Raw genomic sequence first — 19,031 nt, forward strand, 5'->3', positions numbered from 1 at the left:
CAGCTAGCTCAAAGCCGAAAGGACGGCTAGCGGCCGACGGTGCTGGTGGTGAACGGCGAATCCGATGTTCTAAGCATCAACACACCATCGGAACCTGGAATGTAAGATCTATGAGCCAGGGCAAATTGGATGTGGTTATTGGTGAGATGTCAAGATTAAAGATAGACATTCTGGGCGTCAGTGAACTGAAATGGACTGGAATGGGCCACTTCACATCAAATGACCACCAGATCTACTACTGCGGACAAGAGGACCACAGAAGAAATGGAGTAGCCTTCATAATTAATAGTAAAGTGGCTAAAGCAGTGCTTGGATACAACCCAAAAACGACAGAATGATCTCAATTCGAATTCAGGGCAAGCCATCTAACATCACAGTGATCCAAATATACGCCCCAACCACAAATGCTGAAGAAGCTGAAGTAGAGCAGTTCTATGAGGATCTGCAGCACCTACTGGACAACACGCCTAAAAGAGATGTTATTTTCATCACAGGAGACTGGAATGCTAAGGTGGGCAGTCAAATGACACCTCGAATTACAGGTAAGTATGGCCTGGGAGAACAAAACGAAGCAGGACACAGGCTGATAGAATTTTGCCAAGACAATTCACTCTGCATAACAAACACTCTCTTCCAACAACCTAAGAGACGGCTTTATACATGGACTTCACCAGATGGACAACACCGAAATCAGATTGATTACATCCTTTGCAGCCAAAGGTGGCGGACATCTGTACAGTCGGTAAAAACAAGGCCTGGAGCTGACTGTAGTTCAGATCACGAACTTCTTCTTGCACAATTTAGGATCAGACTAAAGAGATTAGGGAAGACCCACAGATCAGCTAGATATGAGCTCACTAATATTCCTAAGGAATATGCAGTGGAGGTGAAGAATCGATTTAAGGGACTGGACTTAGTAGATAGGGTCCCGGAAGAACTCTGGACAGAAGTTGGCAGCATTGTTCAGGAGGCGGCAACAAAATACATCCCAAAGAAAGAGAAAACCAAGAAGGCAAAATGGCTGTCTGCTGAGACACTAGAAGTAGCCCAAGAAAGAAGGAAAGCAAAAGGCAACAGTGATAGGGGGAGATATGCCCAATTAAATGCAAAATTCCAGAGGTTAGCCAGAAGAGATAAGGAATTATTTTTAAACAAGCAATGCGCGGAAGTGGAAGAAGACAATAGAATAGGAAGGACAAGAGACCTCTTCCAGAAAATTAGAAACATTGGAGGTAAATTCCAGGCAAACATGGGTATGATCAAAAACAAAGATGGCAAGGACCTAACAGAAGAAGAAGAGATCAAGAAAAGGTGGCAAGAATATACAGAAGACCTGTATAGGAAGGATAACAATATCGGGGATAGCTTTGACGGTGTGGTCGGTGAGCTAGAGCCAGACATCCTGAAGAGTGAGGTTGAGTGGGCCTTAAGAAGCATTGCTAATAACAAGGCAACAGGAGATGACGGCATCCCAGCTGAACTGTTCAAAATCTTGCAAGATGATGCTGTCAAGGTAATGCATGCTATATGCCAGCAAATTTGGAAAACACAAGAATGGCCATCAGACTGGAAAAAATCAACTTATATCCCCATACCAAAAAAGGGGAACACTAAAGAATGTTCAAACTATCGAACAGTGGCACTCATTTCACATGCCAGTAAGGTAATGCTCAAGATCCTGCAAGGTAGACTTCAGCAGTTCATGGAGCAAGAATTGCCAGATGTACAAGCTGGGTTTAGAAAAGGCAGAGGAACTAGAGACCAAATTGCCAATATCCGCTGGATAATGGAAAAAGCCAGGGAGTTTCAGAAAAACATCTATTTCTGTTTTATTGACTATTCTAAAGCCTTTGACTGTGTGGACCATAACAAATTGTGGAAAGTTCTTAGTGTTATGGGGATACCAAGTCATCTTGTCTGCCTCCTGAAGAATCTGTATAACGACCAAGTAGCAACAGTAAGAACAGACCACGGAACAACAGACTGGTTTAAGATTGGGAAAGGAGTACGGCAGGGCTGTATACTCTCACCCTACCTATTCAACTTGTATGCAGAACACATCATGCGACAAGCTGGCCTTGAGGAATCCAAGGCTGGAGTTAAAATCTCTGGAAGAAACATTAACAATCTCAGATATGCAGATGATACCACTTTGATGGCTGAAAGTGAAGAGGAACTGAGGAGCCTTATGATGAAGGTGAAAGAAGAAAGTGCAAAAGCTGGTTTGCAGCTAAACCTCAAAAAAACCAAGATTATGGCAACCAGCTTGATTGCTAACTGGCAAATAGAGGGAGAAAATGTAGAAGCAGTGAAAGACTTTGTATTCCTAGGTGCAAAGATTACTGCAGATGCTGACTGCAGTCAGGAAATCAGAAGACGCTTAATCCTTGGGAGAAGAGCAATGACAAATCTCGATAAAATAGTTAAGAGCAGAGACATCACACTGACAACAAAGGCCCGCATAGTTAAAGCAATGGTGTTCCCTGTAGTAACATATGGCTGTGAGAGCTGGACCATAAGGAAGGCTGAGCGAAGGAAGATCGATGCTTTTGAACTGTGGTGTTGGAGGAAAATTCTGAGAGTGCCTTGGACTGCAAGAAGATCAAACCAGTCCATCCTCCAGGAAATAAAGCCAGAATGCTCACTTGAGGGAATGATATTAAAGGCAAAACTGAAATACTTTGGCCACATAATGAGAAGACAGGACACCCTGGAGAAGATGCTGATGCTAGGGAGAGTGGAAGGCAAAAGGAAGAGGGGCCGACCAAGGACAAGGTGGATGGATGATATTCTAGGGGTGACGGACTCGTCCCTGGGGGAGCTGGGGGTGTTGACGACCGACAGGAAGCTCTGGCGTGGGCTGGTCCATGAAGTCACGAAGAGTCGGAAGCGACTAAACGAATAAACAACAACAACAACATCCCAGTACGACATTCTCACAAAACACTTGGATCTGCTTAACTGAATTAACTCATGTTCTGGGTTCACACAATACATCGATCCACCAATTAACCAAACAGGCAGGGGTTGCGCAACATAAGAAGCCAACATTTCAGAAGAAAGATTAACACTAAGAAAACTTAGCACAATGTGAGAACACACTCACAAATATAGATAATGAGAATATCGTTTGGCACACTGCTTTCCCTAACCACTGCTGAATTAATACGATAATGAAGACATTTTCTTCATAATACGATAATGAAGACATTTTCCATACCATCAATGGATCTCTATCATCTTATTTGACCACTCCTGCACGGAAGTGTGGTTTAATGCTAGAAAATGTCCAAATGCAACAACAGCAACAATATAGATAAAAAAATAATAATTTCAAACAGCATCCTGCCTGACCCACTTCCAAATGTTATCTGGATGTTCTGGACTTAGACCATGTTTTACCCCTTGGTGCCTCTCCTCTACCAGCCCAGATCGATTGCATCTCTCCAAATGTTTCGGTTTTCCTAGGCCTGTCTGCCAATTTCTTTTCTTTTTCCCCCGATATTCCAGGTGGAAGTGAAGGTCTGCTACAAAAGGAGCCTGTTACTGCAGTGGGAATTAAGAGCAAAGAGACTGGAATCTGGTGGATGCTGGTCCAGCTCCAGAGGGGAATATTCAGGCCATGAAGACAGCCCCTAATCCCACTGTTTTCTACTCCCATCCCTGGCATCTTCTGAAGATACTGTAGGAGGAGAGCATGTGAGTTCCTGGTTGCCCCAAATCAGAAGGAGCCTGATAGCTCCATTTCCAACTAACCAACATGATTCAGAACCCTAAGCTTTCACAAGCTGCAGTAAACTTCATCAGATGCATCTGTAACTCATGGAAGTTTATGCCTTAGTTGAAAAAGACTTCTCTGTGTTTTTGGCATCTTCTGGTCGTTCTAAAGAAGACCGTTGTCTGAAGCTTGCCAATCACTGTAGCCTTCTTTCCCCAACCTGATGTCCTCCATTAGCCATGGTGGTTGAGACTTCTGGGTGCCGGGATCAAGCATGCTTGAAGAAAGCGGGTGCAGGCAGCCCAACACAAGGCCGATCAAAGATGTGAGGAGGTAAAATGCCAGGATTGGCTCAACAAGTCTTCTCCAGCCTGGAGGATACCACATAAAACCCATCTCTGCTACCTTTTCCTTCCTCCCTTCCCTGGAGGCCTTTTAGCTGAATGAAATGCAACCAGGGGTCAGAAATTGAAAGGGAAAGAATTGGAGTTTTCATCTTCTAAACTCAGGGGCTGAGAAAAGATGCTGGAGGGGCGGGGAAGGTGGAAATGGGCATTTGGCTCTGGATGCAAGGTTGTGGCTGCATCAAGGCCCCAGCAGCTGTTGGCTTTTTGTAAGGGAGTTGATGGCATGGGCAGAATAGTTTAGAAAAACAGGAACGTCGCAGAGGCTTCACCCAGGAATCCATGGAACGTGGTGAAGGAGGAATAAAATAATGGTGGTGGTGGTTGTGATGGTAATAATATTTTGATGAAGCCATGGAGAGCATGGATCTTTAGACAGCCACTTGAGCACAGATGGCTTTGCAATCTTTGCTGATACAAAAAAAAAAAGTATCTCTGGGGTAATAGATGGGCAGCACATTTCTGGAAGGCAGAGGTAAAACTTTGACATGTGGTCCTTGTTATTACACCCTCCCGAGATGAAAAGGGAACATGATAAATTGGGCTGTGCATTTAGACCAAGAAAGAGATTTTCACTGCGGATTCCCTGTGCAATCATGCCTCGGTCTTGGCATTGCTCGCTGACATTTCTAATTGGATATGCTTGTTGGGTTGAACGGGCCTTGGCACTTGAGTCAGCGGCAAAGGAAATACTAACTTGCTCCACTTCTCAAATTTCCTGCTCCGGGCTCCACCATGGCCAAATAGCTCGCCGAACAGTGGTTGATTGGCAAACCTTTATTAATTTGTCAACATCCTCACTAAATAATCATTTGCAAGGGCAAGGAGACATATTATTTGCAAGTACAGCAGAAAGCAGGCGATAAGGAAGGCTGGCTGTTTATCTGATGCACGTTGACTTTCAAGGATTCCAGAGCACGAATCCAGAGTAAATCCCCTGGATCTTAGCATGCAAAAGCTGCCTGCGCTATTCTTATAGGGCAGAGAAAATGGGTGTGTGGGGGCGTGCAAAGCTACGATTTGGAGATTCGGTTCCCTGGGTGATGCAATGGGATTTTTTGTTATCAAACTGGGGTTCCGTATCAAAATGGCCAGTCCATTCACATCCAGCTGAAGGCCTTCCAATGGATTTGGGCAACTTCTGCATGTGGGCAGACACAGCTTTTCTGAACTGATTAAGAACTCCAAAAGTGATTGGATGATTCTATTCGAACGGCTAAAATCTAACCAGATCATTTTGAAAAAAATCATTCCTAATCATTACTGGATGACAAATTCCAGTGGAATTGATTGCTCAGATCGGTGTGCCCTGATTCACACACTTCCTGTAGAGAACCTAAGAAGTTTTCAATACTGTCTTTGCAGAAGGAAAAGTGGCCTTGGGTGATCCTGGATCAACAGGGTCAAACTGAGCAAGAATGAAAAGCAAGCCTGGAAATTCCTACGCAGTTCTCCGAAGTACCACCTGATGCAGCAGGTGCCGAAATGTCTCAACGCCGTTTGTTTGTCAGAATGTCATTATTGCTTCTTATTTAATGGCACTCCAATCACTTGTCTACCAGCAGTATTCAGAATGATAGGCAGGTAATCAAAGAAGCTAAAATCAAATCTGACCTCCCCGCAAAAAACATTGAAACAAATTAATTAAAAACAATTATTATAAAGAACAAAGAAAGAGATTGCTGGATGGACTGGGTGTGGGTTTTTTTCTCTCAAAAAAAAATCTGAGGAAAGGAAAGGAAAGGAAAGGAAAGGAAAGGAAAGGAAAGGAAAAGAAGAGAGGGAGTGAAATAGGAAGGAAGGAAGGAAGAGTGAAAGAGAGTGACAAAGGAAAGAAGGAAGGAAGGGTGAAAGAGAGTGACAAAGGAAGGAAGGAAGGAAGGAAGGAAGGGTGAAAGAGGGTGACAAAGGAAGGAAGGAAGGAAGGGTGAAAGAGAGTGTGAAATTGGAAGGGAGGGAGGGTGAAAGAGTGACAAAGGAAGGAAGGAAGGAAGGAAGGGTGAAAGAGAGTGACAAAGGAAGGAAGGAAGGAAGGAAGGGTGAAAGAGACAAAGGAAGGAAGGAAGGAAGGGTGAAAGAGAGTGACAAAGGAAGGAAGGAAGGAAGGGTGAAAGAGAGTGACAAAGGAAGGAAGGAAGGAAGGAAGGAAGGGTGAAAGAGAGTGACAAAGGAAGGAAGGAAGGAAGGGTGAAAGAGAGTGACAAAGGAAGGAAGGAAGGAAGGGTGAAAGAGAGTGACAAAGGAAGGAAGGAAGGAAGGAAGGAAGGGTGAAAGAGAGTGACAAAGGAAGGGAGGGAGAGAGGAAGGGAAATTGGAAGGAAGGAAGGAAAGAAGGAAGGAAGGAAGGAAGGAAGGGGAAGAAGGAGAAGGAGAAGGAGAAGGGAGGAACAATGTTTATGCAGATCAATACTGATAGGAAGAACGGGACCTGAAATTCAAACTCAGCAGAATGTGCACATAAAGATTTGTTACACATGGCATCAGTATGAGGTAAGACAGGAACATCAGCAAGAATACCCTGCTTTGGGTGGGGTGGGGGATACAGGCATGATCAAACTAATTAAATAGTCATGGAAACATGTTACACTAAAGCAGATACACACAGAGAAGCTCAAGTAGACAACTGTGAGCCTCTGAGAAGGGGGAAGGCTGGATTAATTTTAGGGCTATCAGTGAGCAGGTCGGCTCTGCAGATTATGACGACTGGGGGTGACACAGATTCCTCTCCCTGCCTTCTCTCCCTTCCTCTCTCTTACCCACAAAAAGCCTGAATTTCAAATTCTCAGCCTACCAGCAGCGGATCCCGGGTTCAAATGCCCCCCCCCCCACACGCATTGGAGCTCACTGTAGACCAACCACAACCTCTCCACCTAATTCACCTTTCAGTCTGTTCCAGGGGTAACATGCGGAGAAGGAGAACCCACATCCGGAGATTGTACAGTAGTGTTTCTCCACCTTGGCAACTTTAAGATGTGTGGACTTCAACTCCCAGAATGCCAGTATGTGTGGACTTCAACTCCCAGAATTCCCCAGCCAGCCATGCTGGCTGGGGAATTCTGGGAGTTGAAGTCCGCACATCTTAAAGTTGCTAAGGTTGAGAAATACTGGACTAGGCACTTTGCACTTTTCCACACAAAATTGGGAAGGGAGAGAGGACAATAGTGTTGTTTTGTGCAAGAATTTTGGAGAGGTGCTTTGCTTCTGTTTTGGTGGACGGATTTCTGAGCTTTGAAAGATTGCAACGGCCTAGGAACTGAAAAATCCTAGCTGTTGGGGTTGGTGTGTAATGGTATGTGGGAAAGACCTTGGGAGATGGGGAGAAGAGACGCTGCCTAGGGAAGGGTCAGATAAGAGATAGCTGAGCCCTCAGCTGCATAACGGGTGGAGAAAGAGGCTCAGGAGGGACCCTCCCTGGTTTCTCGGGCTGTAAAAGAGGCAGGGGAGATTTGTACTTTCAGACTTGGCAAGATTCTGCCAATGTAGCCTTACAATAAAGTAGGATTAGCTCATCTGGTCGTGTCTCCTGTCTGCTCTACCTGGTAAGGCTGCCATGGTATGACTTGATGTTCCCGGTGGCCCTGCACATTTTGCACTGCGTAGGTCCTTCCTCAGGACCACTGTATTCGGAGGATGAGCCCAAACCGCTGACATTACAGACTCTGTGCCCCCGAGGTGTCTGAATCGAGTCCAACCCACCCCAGACTAAGGGGGATCGTCTTCTTCCGTATTCCCTTGCTGGGGAGCATTGGGTAGGGCATCTGTCTTGATCTCCCATTCAGTTTGGCTTTGAACAATCAGAAGCCACCCACACAGCGGCAAGAGAGTTAGGCTGAAACACAGAAATCCCTACTTTGGGGAAGGCGGCCTTCTACACCTGGATGCTCGCCCTGTTGCTTGTCCTGCAGTGCAGAGCGCCGGGAGTCCCTGAAGAAGGGAGGTGTGAGGGGTGCCTGGTTTTAATATGCAGCCAGATGCTCTTTCTCCCCGCCTCCCGTCCTGGTCCCCAGATCCAGCCCCCCCCCAGCCCTTTGGGTGGACACGGTGGGCTCCTGAACGGCTTGACAGTCGTGATTAATATCGCGTATTAGGAGATTCCAGTGGAAATATTTGAGACCAAGCTGTGCTGTTTAGTTCTCATCAGCTGGTTGGGTCTACAGGCCTATTAAAAACAGCAGGGGATTTGCAGACTTAATCACAAAGTCTGGACTCATGAGGAGAAAGGATGACACGCAGGCACCCAGGGCATTTGCGAGCGATTTTGTGTCTAAATGCCACTCTGGCTGTCCCCTCATTAACTCGGGCGATATCAGGCCGAAAGCTCTCCTGTGCCTAATTTTATTTTATTTTATTTTTTTAACGGAATGGGTGCAGCTCTTAGATAAGATAATGCGGCTGGCTGGATTCCTGGTCTCTCCTGCAGGTTCTTGGAAACCGGTTTCGTAGAGGGGGAGGAGGGCAAAGGCATTTTTGCGGCCCCCAACCCCTGCTCGGGTGAAGGGGTCAAGACCAGCCAAACTGTATTGTTTCTGAAGCAGGAGAGACATCTACGCATCTTTTTCCAGGCAGCAAACGTCCCGATAAAGAGAAATTAAGTGGTGCAGAGTTTGCCGTGTCTTTCAGGGGCCGGTGATCTGCAGCTTGAAGCGTTGAAGCTTCACGTTGCCTTGTGATAGGGCCAGCTGTAGGGAGACGTAATTGTTGCAAGATTGATGGCTGAAAGGAACAGCCTACCCAGATCAGAAGGTACGCAGATTCAGGGAAAACCAACATTCTCGGATTGTTTCTATCCTGTGCAGGGTCAGACCCTCCAAAATCTGGGGGTGGAAAGAGAAGAAGAGGACAACCAGCAGCAACGTGGATGAACTCAGATACAGTGGTGATGGGTGGACCCTTTGGAAGACCGGAAGGACCAAGTTGGGGACAGATCCTCCTGGAGAACGTCTGCCTGTGAGGTGGCTAAGAATCGACCATGACTTGATGGCACATACTCAGTCAAAATCTCTTCTAGCTGCCATATTGTGAAGGCCCCCACCCCATGCTTTAAAATTCTCTATGTGATCAAAGGGGAGATACCATTCCAGACGCCCAGCCTTGTTTTCAATCTGCTGCTTCAAAACTCTCCAGAGAAACGAAGAGGTGGAGGAAGGAGTCCATCTGTTGGGCGCTGTGACGAGAAGGCCCGTTTCGGGACTCAAACGCACTGCATGCCGAGACGCATTCAGAGCATTTGCCAGAAGAGAACTTTCCTTGGAGGGGGGAGGATTGGGGGGCACTTCCACAGGCTCAAGAGAGAGGGTGCAAAGGGGTATGGAACCAAAGGAGGGTTGAAAGCAGAGTTGGCCCAGTTTAGGGGGAAGAGATTCTGGAAGGAAGCAGTGGCGAAACACTTCTGTCCTGTTGCCAGGAAGCCTTCGTGGGCCTCTGCACGCAGTTGCCCGAAGGACTCTGGGTTGATTCAGGGGAGGCTCCGCTTTCCCAGGGTTCTGCTATTTTGGGGAAAGGGGTGTGGGTCTCCTTCCATGGCCCCTAAAGCAGGAACAAACGCTTCCCTCGCAAACTGTGGCCAACCCCCCAATTCCCTGTCTGCAGGATTCTCACATGAGTCTTCCTATTATCAAGTAGGAACTAATATCCCTGATTAGCTGCGTGGTGGGAGGCCCTGGAGCAAAAAAAAGAAGGCAAGAAGGGGAGAAAGAAGGGGAGGAAGGAAGGAAGGAAGGAAGGAAGGAAGGAAGGACGAGAGGGAGGGAGGGAGGGAGGGAGGGAGGGAAGGAAGGAAGGAAGAGAGGGAGGGAGGGAGGGAGGGAGGGAAGGAAGGAAGGAAGAGAGGGAGGGAGGGAGGGAGGGAGGGAGGGAAGGAAGGAAGGAAGAGAGGGAGGGAGGGAGGGAAGGAAGGAAGGAAGGAAGAGAGGGAGGGAGGGAGGGAGGGAGGGAGGGAGGGAAGGAAGGAAGGAAGGAAGGAAGGAAGGAAGGAAGGAAGGAAGGAACTAGTAAGTTCAAAATAACCTGAACAGATATAGCATCTACCACTGGAAACCATTTGTTAGCCTACTTTTCCAAAACCTCCCCAGCCTTCTCAAAATCCAGCCAGATTCAAACAACCCCTTTTTAAAATCCAAAACATCAACATGCTACGGAGTTTCCATTTTTCCTCATTCCCACACTCCACTGTTCTTGCTTTTATTGATTTTTGTTTCAAAGCATAATCACAGCTGAGGAAGAGGACCTCAAAGATCATCCAGCCCAGCCCACGGAACTGTCTACTTGACATTTGGCGATACTCGGAGCCTTTCAAGAAAGACTTCAAAGGGATTTTTCATTTGAAATCACGGGGCGATGCCTTTTGACAATTTTTTTCCTTTTTAGCCGCAGTGATGTTGTTGTTGCGTTTTTTAAATTCAATGCTTTTGGTGAAGGTGTTTCTTCACGTTGAATTAAAACACACCCTTGCTTTGAAACCATTACAAATGAAAACGCCGAACGTAGCATTTTATAAATAAAAATTGAATGGAATGGGAGTAAGAATAAGGAATAAAGTAACACTAAAATGGACGGCAAGAAAACGTCCCACCATTTCCTCCCCTTCTTCAATCGACACTGGAAAGAAAATTACCAAGTTTTCCACTTCGACAATGAGAACGACAAAATCCATACTACGTTTGACAGCGGCTTGTAACATTTCAAAAACCCAAATGATCTTTTCCCAGGGGGCACAGCCTATCTCTAACTTGCTGTAAATCCAGAAAGATCTCCAATGATTGAAAATGGCGCTCCTTCTGGCCAGCTGGATGCAATATATTCTGAAATCCGCATTCTGAACTGCTGCTGGATTTCAGACTCGTACGGACCGGCGGGCTCCTGAAAGTATGACATTTGGGGGTGAGGAGAGACAGTAAGGATGGAATTTCCCAAGGACCATCTGCTCTGATTGTCAACCCAAAGAGGCATTTCCTTGCTTGGAAGAACAGCTGTTCTCTGTCTTGCTAGCACGCAACGGGGGCAACTCCTTCACCCCTCTTCTTGGGTTTCAGGCAGGCTGTAAATATGCACTAAGTGAGTAAGGTTGATGCTTGCTAACTTAACCGATTACCTCTCACTGGGACGGTTTTACTCTTAACATCCCCATGAAAATATCTGTGGTGGTACATATATGCACCTTGGGGATCGGAGTCTACTCTTCTAGAAGCACGTACCTTCACAAGGCACATGTTTGATGTTCCAGCTCTATGGCCTTGGGAACATCGCTCCAGGGCCTTTACAGCGGATGGGCGTTCCTCTCCCAATTCAGAGCCAGGCCTCTAAAAATTTAAGGTGAAATAGGGCTAAAGGTGGGTTCTTAAGCCTGGAGAGCACAAGTCAACTGCATGTTGAATGTTCTTCCTCTACTGTATCTCCGGAACAGGTAACCAACTTTTGGGATTCAAAACTATGGAGGTCAATCAAGGTTCAGAGATGGGAATGAGAAACCTGTGGCCCAAGATGGATTCTTTACAACTAGCTCTCGAAGGAGACATCCCAGCAGAGAAGGCAGAGAAATGTTTCTGAGCTGCTACCAGTTCTACTTACAAGTTCTACTTGAAAGTTGGAGATCTTTGACTTGGGAAAATGATACGTTCTGATTCCAGGAAACTTGGCTTGTTTTTTCAAATTCTTATATTAAATCACCATTGCTGTCATCTCCCTCATCCTCCTCAGTGTCATGTCCCTGCAATCCTCTAAGTCCGTGAAGGGTTTTCTCTAGGAAACACAAGGTCTGGAGAAGACGCCAACCCAGAATGTGAATTCATTCTTCTTGGATACCCAATCTTGGATAAGCAACTAGGCCTAAAAATAACTCTAAGCTTTAGGAAATTAAAGAAAAAGGTGTACGTGGTGGTGGGTGGTGGTCTCAGACATTTTTTCCATTGATTAAATCAATTCAACGTGAGTTGCTAAGAGCCCAGAAAGGAACAAAAATTCGCCTTTATTGTTATTAAAAATGACAACAGGGTTTTCAGATCCAGCAAAACAACCCTGATGGATTGATAAATGAGTTGAGTTGTGGAGAAGACCTTCCACTATTGGAAGGCTGCGTTTCACAATCTGGAGATTTTCCTTTTCTGTGTTTTACTGGGGTCCTGCAAATGGAGCTGCGGACAAACAGAGTGACTGAGTAGATTGAGTTGAACACAAGGATCTTCCTGAATTCAAGGCAGGCAATTAATTATCACTTTAGAATGATATAGAACGCTTTTAGCGTCTGCATAATTTGATTTGCTTTCCAACGCAGTTAAGGGAGACCATCTATCTCAAATGTCCCTCAAAGTCACCGCAATATGTTATTTATTTTAAAAAAATATATGGAAGAGATTGCTACTGAAATTGAAGCTCCTTCCCTCACTAAAATTTTAGGATTGAGGGACCCAAAACACATTTGTTCTTCCAGGACTTTTCATTACTGTTGGTTTAGCTTTTGTGTTTTATATATTTTTATTTATTTACTTTTGGGATATGTGATTGTTTTTTTTTTTACTGTGTCTTGTACCTCATTCAGAGTCGCTAAGGGAATGGGGGGCATATAAAATGTCTTAATAAATAAGCTTTTGCAATGGACAGAATTCAGTAACATTTCAAATGATATTAGCTTTTATTATTTGTTAATAAAATGCTAATGGTGCCTGGGAGAAATATTATTATTGTATTTATTATATTTGTTGGCTTACATACATATTAGATATTTATTAATATTTATTAAATACATATTAAAACCATATAAATATATAAATATTGGCTTAGTTTTTGATATAGAGCTCATATTTCTGTAGTTTCTGAACCCAAATATCGAATTTAGATATGGAATTTTCCAACGAGCTTCAAAAAACTAACGAAGAGAATAAATATATGTGAATAGTGTCCACAGAACCATATATTGGGGAAAGTAGGGACAAAAATACATTGTAGTAAGTGGAAAAAAGGCACTGCAAAAATATATGTTTGAAAAGGGCATAAAATATTTGTGAATTAGAAGAAAAGTGCATGAAAATGTGTATGGTTTTTTTTCTATACACTTGTTGTTATTATAGAATATGCAAATTGGTTTGAAAAGACCAAAATAAACTTTGAAAAATAAGAAAACGAGAGAAACGAACTAAAGTTAATGGATTTGCCCACCCTTACAAAATATCTTGACATTTTTCTTATAAAGACATACGTCAATGGCTAATGATGGGTTTTAAAACATCTACAATTTTGCTGTAATAATACTGATAACTATTAGAAGACCCCTGAGAATACCATGGGTGGCCAAGAAAACAAGTCAATGGATCATTGAACAAATCAGCCCAGAGTTCTCATTCAAGGCACAAATGACCAGTTCAAAATATCCTTTGGACACCTTATGCAAAGACCTTGCTCTCTGGAGAAGGCTCTGGTGCTGGGAAAGGTGGAAGGAAAAAGAAGAAGAGGACCACTAGCGGCAAGGTAGATGGACTCAGTTGCAGTGGCAATGGGTAATCCACCAATGGTAGATCTGAAAGACCAGGCTGGGGACAGATTGTCATGGAGAAAATCTATCTGTCATTAGGAGCTGAAAACAACTTGATGGTACATAATCAATCAATCAATCAATCAATCAATCAAAATTAGATAGTATTTAACATTTGCATCTTTGATTAATCCTGATCAAGTGTTAATTCTATCCAAACTCTTCCTATTTCTTTAACAAGAAAATTCAAAAATAATTTCCGAATTCTCTTTCAAGGACATTCAGTTGGGATGATGTCTGCATTCAGATAGATGTCCCAGCAGAATATTCTGCCCCTCCCAGTTTGGCTCCTCAACTGTTGCTTTCTTATTGCTTAATACATCAAAGAAGTGTTGCGCGTCAGTGAAAACATGATTTTAGTATTCAACGGGGAAGGCTAACTTAGCATCATGCCCAACATGTGTTGCATTTTGTTCTCCCTGTTCTTGCTCGAGATGATGAAAAGAAAATGTTTCTGATTTTTTTCCTTGGTAGAAAATAACATTCTGGTGGAACCCGCTTTGACTGATTGGCTGATTGATTGGTTGATTGATTTTTTAAATTCCGAGGGCCCCTACTTCTTACAACTCATGGGAGGAGCGTGGGGTTCCTGTCAATTTTGCACGTATATGTTTATCATTCTCCAGCACCATGCAGACTTTTTGGCTTCCCAAACAGCATTAAATCCCAAGGGAAGACTTGTCTTCAAGGAATTCCATCCCAGGGCACTTTTCAGAGGAGAAAGGGAGACTTCCAAATTTAATTTTCTGTACAATAAAACTCAAAGACCCCATTCTCTGCCACCATGCAGTGGGACAGCGAGCTCAGAAACATCTCCAAAGGAATTTCTAAAGACAAATTATATTCACAGGGGAAGAATTCTTTCAGGAAACAGAGGACAGGTTTAGGCACCATATTTGAAAGACAAAATCCCATATATGCCTTTCCCTAATGTTGGCAGTGACTATAAAATAAATCAATCGCACTCAAAATATTCCAAGTGCCTCTTCTCAAAATGCGAGGGAGGTTGGGAGGCTGCTGAGGAGCAGACTGAAATTTAAGGGTAGGCAATGAAAAGATGCCAGCCTCTTCTCCTCTCATCTTGCAAAAATCAAATAAATCAAATAAACTCGGAAAGATCTTCTCAGTGACATTCTCGACAACCCAGAAGGAACCCTGATGGTGATGATGATGATATGCATATTGTTGTTCACTCCAAAAAAGAAGGAAGGGAGGGAGGGAGGAGGGAAAGATACGGCTTTTTCGGAGTGAATGGCAACATTTCCAGGAAAATTGGAAGCACAATTTTGGCACAGTATTAACAATTAAGGTCAACAATGCCCTTGATCTTGTTGGCCGAGGTGGGGAGCCAGCCAAGGCGAGGATGCCAGGATTTCACGATGACCTCATTAAGAGAGTGTAGCCACGTTGGCACTTATTTTAGCAGCTTTAGCACTCATCGTCTGTCAGGACGCTTCCTTTTGACACCTTGCAGGCCAAGGAACCTTGACTCTCCTTATCTCCTGCGGGGAAACATCCCTTGCTGGCCGAGAAACACTGTAGTCTCGGAATTCAGCTCGCAGACAAGTTCACAGCGCGCAACTGGCCGGAGATGGAGAGGGTCAACCATTTAAAAGTCTGAGAAGTTATAAATGGGCACAGTCTGCTTCCCCTGCTCCTGATAATGCCTTGACTTGTACCTGCTGTAATTCCAGAATAGTTACAGTAATTTCCCCTGGAACCTTGTTATCCCTTCTTTGCCCCCTCCAGGGCCATTCAAACTCCCTTCACAGCAATGGGATGCGGACAGAGTCGAACGCATTTAATGTTACAAAAATACAGCCTTTATTCCCTTGGAGTTGGGGTGGGATGATGAGGTGGTCCTAAAAAGGTTCCTTTTATTATTATTATTTTTTTTTGGGGGGGAAGCACATTAAAAGGGAATATATTGCTCATTTCCCCCTATTATAGTTGGCCACTGAAAAGAAAGGTAGTCTCAAACAATTGGAGAGCCAGATGAAACGATGCCAGCCCGCCTCACCTTGGTGAGGATCTGGTTCCAAAAACTGCTCCGATTTTTTTTTGAAAGCTATATTTTGCAAGAAAAATGGCCCATTAGAGAGGCAGAAGCTGTGCATTCTTTGCTCAGGGAACAAAAGAAAACTCAGTGTGGAACTGAGTCACGCATTTGGGTAAGAGATGGCTTTATGTCACTGCCACATACATTTTTCGGGAACAATGTACCCCCTTCACCAGCCAGAACCCTTTCGTCTCCTCCCTCCCCTCTCCCCCACCATCAGCATCACAAATTGGCACTGGGCATAAATATTAACTTCAGTTCGGCTGCTTTATGCTGGTTTTTTCAACCCGTCTTTCTGTGGTTCAAGGCATAAATGCAATCGCTCAAAATCCTGCGGAACATCACGCCCAGGAAAAGAAGGGGCCGGGAGCGGAGAGGAGCCGTTTAGTGATGGGTTTGGGGGCAAGAAATTAAGGTTGAGCAGTGAAGCCCGGTGGGCACCCCCAGATCTTTCGCCCTTCTGCAGCGGACGTGCCCCCCGACATTTTCCCAAATGAACAGAAGACACAAAGCGTGTCTATTCTCTTCCTGACACCCTTCTGATCATGCCTAACTCAGTTCTCCTAACCCAACAAGGTTATGCTGGAAATCTCTCTCTCCAGCTTTTTTTTTCTTTCCTTTCCATTGCGCCCACGAAAAAGACCCTCTCTGCAGAATTTGGTCCCCTCCACCATCAGGGGGGTGGGAATGCGATGGAGGAGAAGAGCAGGTTTAGAAACATTGGGGAGGGGGGAGGCAAAGAATTGAGAACGGGGCCTTGTCAAGAGTTTGGGGAGGCCAGGCTGCAACTTCCGCGTTGGGATTTCTCTTCTCCCAGGAGAAATCCAGAAAAAAGAGTCCCCACCATCACCCAGGCACTGATTTCGCTGCCAAGAGAACAGGAAATGATAGGTGGGACAACAGTGTAGACTTTGGATAACAGCGACAACTGAAGAAGCAACAGGGTTATAGGAGAAAAATAAGCTTCAGTCACATTCCAGTTCTTTAACTGAATTAAATTTATTGGGGTGGGCAATGGGGGGTGGGCAAGAGGCTTCACTGATTAAATGATTGGGGAGGGGGATGCAATGGGGGTGGGCAGGGAATCCATCCATGGTATAGGCCAGATCTCCACTTTGGGGTGGGGCAGAGCCAGGCTTCCCGTAACTGGTCCTTCTGAAGCACATTGGACAAGTGAGTCTGCATCAAAGCACTGGGGGGGAAACGTGTGTGGTCTTAAAAGTGCCATTTTAGGCCTGCTGCTAAGTGATCTGAGAACAAGGAGGAAGACACAGTGGTCCGTACATATCTCTACATTTTCTAACGTGATTTCAGACGTGGAACCCGCTATTTTTATTATACCACAATAACTCAAACATCCTTTCCGTTGTTTCTCCCCTACGGAGAAGCAGAAGCAGCCGACACCATCTGGGATCCCGTTGCAACTTCTGCTGGCTGATTAGCCCCCTTGCTAAAGCTCACGGCCCGGAGTTGGAAACACAAAGAAAGCGAGTGAAGCCTAAGGAGCTCTCTTTAAAAGAGATCCACTGAAGTCAATGGGACTTGAGTGGATCTCTCGCTCCATTTTGCAGCAGGCTATATATCACCAGGCACAAAACCACAAAGAGACCTAAACCAGATAAACCCCAGTTAAACATGGGTTGATGGGAGTTTAAACCACGACGGCTTTACTCAGCCTCAAAAAGGCTGGCTGAACAGATCTATCTATCTATCTATCTATCTATCTATCTATCTATCTATCTATCTATCTATCTATCTATCTATCTATCTATCTAATTTGCCACCGCCCATCTCCTCCCATCATTTGCCTGCTTTCGGAAAGCTGGAGAAAATGGGAGCTGAATGCAGTTCTTGAATGCACTCCATGGTTCAGATGTATCCTACTGAATTCAGTGCTGTGTTCACACAACAATACAACCAGCTTAGTAAAAGGCCTAATATATCAGAGCAAGGGAGGGCTGGAAAAGGTCTTGGAGATCATCTGAACCAAACTTCTGCCCGGTGGAGGAACCCACCACAGCAGCATCCCCGAGAGATGGCTGTTTGGCCTCTGTTGGAACATCTCCAGCGAAAGAGAGTCGACCACCTCCACAGGCAGCCTCTTCTGCTGTGGTGTGTGTGTGTGTGTGTTTAAAGAACGGATATGGCTGCCAATCTCACATCGTGACCCTAGACAGTTCACAACAACCAATAAAAACAGAATAAAAACAGAAGAATCCTTCCCACCAGATGCCAGACCAACCAACTATCAACCTCCTGGCTCAACTGCCATCCTGGCCCAGTGTGGTATAACTCGTCCTCTTAGGAAATTCTTCCCAATGGCCAGCCAAAATCTGCTTTCCCGTAACTCAAACCTCATGTTTCTTCTTTGGTCTTCCGGACCGCCTCTCTCCCATCCTGTCCTGTCTTCTAATAGAAAGCCCTCCAGATACTGAAGGCACAGCCTTCCCATCCACTGTCTTCTCCAGGCTAGATGTATCCAATACTTTCATCAACCTTTCCTCCAAGCTCCTTAGCGTTTTGGCTGGTCCCCTCTGGACATGCTCCAGCGTGCCTATGTCCTTTCTAAAATACGATGCCCAGCACAGAATGTAATATTCTGCCTGTCCTGTCGGTTATTTTGCTCAGCTTGGTTCGTTTTAACCTTTTTATTTGTACAAACCTAGCCTGGCTCATAGCGAAAGGTGTTGTGCAGACGCAGGAAGTGAGTTTATTTAGCCTCTGTGTTGTGTGGACGGAGCGAGGGAATCTGCAGTCAGCGGGGAGACGCCTGGGGCGTGCTTACGGCTACGGAGATGGGAGTAAGCTTTATGTCTCATAATACAAAGCAGGGCTGGGCAACTTCTCTTAGATGAAATTACGCTTGGCGTAGAGGAGGGGGTGCTTCAGAGCAGCCCCTATGAAAAAATAAGAGGGTGGAGGCCAGAGCAACCAAGTAATTTGATTTCATTTCACTGACAGTGAAAAGTCAACAAAATTCCGCAGTGTCCATAAAGATGCTCTCCAAGTCCCTCTTTAGTATTCTCTTCCTTCTGGCCCATTAAGCATGACAATTTGGGGGCCATGATGCTGGGCCACTCCCAAAAGCTTGGGATGGCGGTGGGGGAGCTGCACAACGACGGTGGTTTTTAGACTCTGCAATCTCTACTTGGAAGCAAAGAAACACTCCGTTAAGCTTTTCCTTCCCTAACTTATCAGAGGGAAGCGTTAAGCACAGTATCGCAAAGGTTACTTGGCAGATTAATCAACCCCATTAACAGATTTACAGCCCTAGCTATCTCCCCTTCCTCTTCTCCCCACCAGGTTTCTGCTTTTTTCTTTTTCTGG

At 45.1% G+C, this 19,031-nt stretch overlaps 1 protein-coding gene across 1 annotated transcript in view; it reads right to left on the reverse strand.

Annotated features, from left to right (window-relative positions):
- Positions 1-19,031, reverse strand: part of PRDM16 (PR/SET domain 16) — a 335,043-nt gene that overhangs the window by 49,640 nt on the left and 266,372 nt on the right. The gene's annotated exons all lie outside the window — the stretch shown is intronic.

This window comes from Candoia aspera, chromosome 18 (assembly GCF_035149785.1).
Source record: "Candoia aspera isolate rCanAsp1 chromosome 18, rCanAsp1.hap2, whole genome shotgun sequence".
Lineage (NCBI taxonomy): Eukaryota > Metazoa > Chordata > Lepidosauria > Squamata > Boidae > Candoia > Candoia aspera.